Source organism: Panthera uncia (genome assembly GCF_023721935.1).
Source record: "Panthera uncia isolate 11264 chromosome C1 unlocalized genomic scaffold, Puncia_PCG_1.0 HiC_scaffold_4, whole genome shotgun sequence".
Lineage (NCBI taxonomy): Eukaryota > Metazoa > Chordata > Mammalia > Carnivora > Felidae > Panthera > Panthera uncia.
The window spans coordinates 89,879,104-89,881,546 of NW_026057585.1; the positions used below are offsets into that span (position 1 = coordinate 89,879,104).

The 2,443-nt window shown below is 51.2% G+C and overlaps 1 long non-coding RNA gene across 1 annotated transcript; it reads left to right on the top strand.

Annotated features, from left to right (window-relative positions):
- Positions 1 to 10: 10 nt before the first annotated feature.
- On the top strand, positions 11 to 2,195 carry LOC125913020 (uncharacterized). The gene is made up of 2 exons (XR_007454905.1): positions 11 to 226; positions 861 to 2,195. It is a non-coding gene; the product is annotated as an uncharacterized LOC125913020 (long non-coding RNA).
- The last annotated feature ends 248 nt before the right edge of the window (positions 2,196 to 2,443 follow it).

The window sequence follows — 2,443 nt, forward strand, 5'->3', positions numbered from 1 at the left end:
GGGGGGGAGACCGAGAGGGGCAGAGACCGAGACAAAGATCCGGAGAGGGAGCCAGAGCGGGAGAGACCGCGAGCAGGGGACGCCAGTCTGGGGAGGACAGGAGAGCAGCTGAAACAATGAGGGCGACCGACACCCCAGATGGAGAGAGACTCAGAGACCCCGACAGGTGACGGCCACGCCGAGAGACTGATGGCGGGACTGAGGAAGGCGAGGCTAGGTAGAGATGGTGAGCGAGGCGGCGGGGCCGGCGGGAGGCCGGCCTCGCGGGGAGGCTCCGACCTCCGCGGAGGGGGCGCGCAGGAGGGGCCGCCCGCCCTGGCGAGGCCAGACCCCTGACCCGCCGCGCGCTGTGGTCCCCGGAGTCCTCCCTTGCACCCCGCACCTCCGCACCCAGAACCTTGGCCGCCCGCGCCGCGCTCGGGGCACCCCCGAGGGTCCTTGAGCCGGAGACCTGGGCTCCTCCTCCCCACCCTCTCCAGCCCTGGAGCCTTTTTTTTTTTCTAAATAAACGCGCCCGGGGAGAGGTGAGGTGGGGTGAGGGCGCGCGGCCAGAGCGCGTTTCGGCCGCGGCCCGGCCTGCGGGATTTGCGCCCTCTCTGCTGCCTTTTCTCAGAACGCTGCCGGGACGCAGCGAGCGGCTGGGGGGAGTGGTTCGGAGGGAAGCAGCACAGGGTCCCCGGGCCCAGGCCGAGGAGGATGGGGCTGTGTTAGCGCTCGAGGAGCGCCCCCTCCCTCGCCCTCCCGCATTTCCCCGTCCCCAGGAGTCATGGGAAACGTCGGAGACCACCCCCGCCCCCCACCCCCCGCCCCCCGCGAGGCCCAAGCGCGCTCACGTCTCGTTTTCTCCCCTTTTTTTGCAGTTGTTATTGAAGATGATAGGATTGATGACGTGCTGAAAAATATGACAGACAAGGCACCTCCTGGTGTCTAACCCCCCCCCCCCCCCAAAGACAATGAGTTAAAGGGAGAGAATAAGAACGGCGGTAACAGTCATTGGCAAAACGCATGAAAAGAGAAAGCACTTTGAAATTTATTACTAGCTTGCTACCCACGATGAAATCAACAACCTGTATCTCGCATCAGGCCGGGAGACAGATGAGGCGGGAGAAGGAGGAGGAGGAGGAGAAGGCTCTGGGCTCCTCAGCAAAAACAAAAATTAAAAAAAAAAAAAAAATTAAAAATTTAAAAATCACTCTATACACACATATAAAGAAATAAAAAAGACGTCTCAGTTGCAGCTACTTGTCAAAAGTAATATCTATTTCTTTTTATATACAGTGAATATTGCACAATTATAGATCTGGATTTTGAGCCACTTAAATAATGAAGCGGCAACACCGGGTGTTTTGAATGTTGGCATTGTTCGCTGATTTGGCTGTTCCCAATGTTTACATTATTTAATCTTGCAAAAATGGTTCTGTGCTCTTGGATGTGAAATGCTGTCCAGTTTTCTTTTTTTATGTTGTTCTCCTTGGATGTACAAGAAAAAAAATCAGCAAATGATCTCTATAGATATTGTTTTATTTTTGGTCATCTTTTGAAGTTACCAGGAAATGTGTTTAAAACAAGAAGAGAACTTTTCTAAGGAATGATACCTAGACTGAATCCTTGTCTTACTTTAAAATGACTTGTAAAGCTTGTGTTTCTCTGTTGCTGCAAGCTATTTGCCCAAGTTAATGCAAATGGACACATTTTATATGTCAGGAAAAAAAAAACACACAAAAACAAAGAAAAAAAAATGCTTGAGCTTTTTCTAACCTCTTCCTGCAGTCTGTTGTGTGAGCAGCCTGTTTTTTCTCTCTAATATTGTGTCAGTTTATTCTCTTCGATGGGCTGTAAAAAAAATGTAATCACAAGAGTGCCAAATATCTTGAAATGCCAAAAGGCATTTTGGTTTCTTTCTTTTTCCCTGTGCTCTGAGTCCACGTTAAGGAATGCTTGGAGAGTCTTTTCTGTTATTTATAGGGGTTCTCTTAAGGCACACCAGCTGCCTGTTTTGCATGGTATTTGCAAAAAAACGCCTCTTGCGTGAGGAAATCTTTTACCACTTTTTGTTTGCAACTTTGGACCTCAAGAGGTTTCTTCCCTGCCCTGTTCCCTCTTTTCTTAACTCGATATTCTGGATGTTGCACCTTTAACCAGCACACAGGGCTATTTCTCCAATGTACAATAAAAGAACTGTTCCTGTGTCTCACTCCTCTCTTGTCTCTGCTTTGGTCGGGAGGGGTGGGGGAGATTTGCTTTCTGTCTGCCGGCTGCAGACAAGGAGGGAATGATAGCTTTGGTCGGCGAGGCGGTGTAGAGGACAGTGTGGGTTGGGCGCAGATGGCAGGAAAGACAGTGCACTGGCAGGGCCGTCGCCCAAGGGAGAGCTTATCCCGTTTGGATTTGCATTGGTCTCCCTGCTTCCTGAGGTTTCTGACATCCCTTGTGGTGTGTGCAG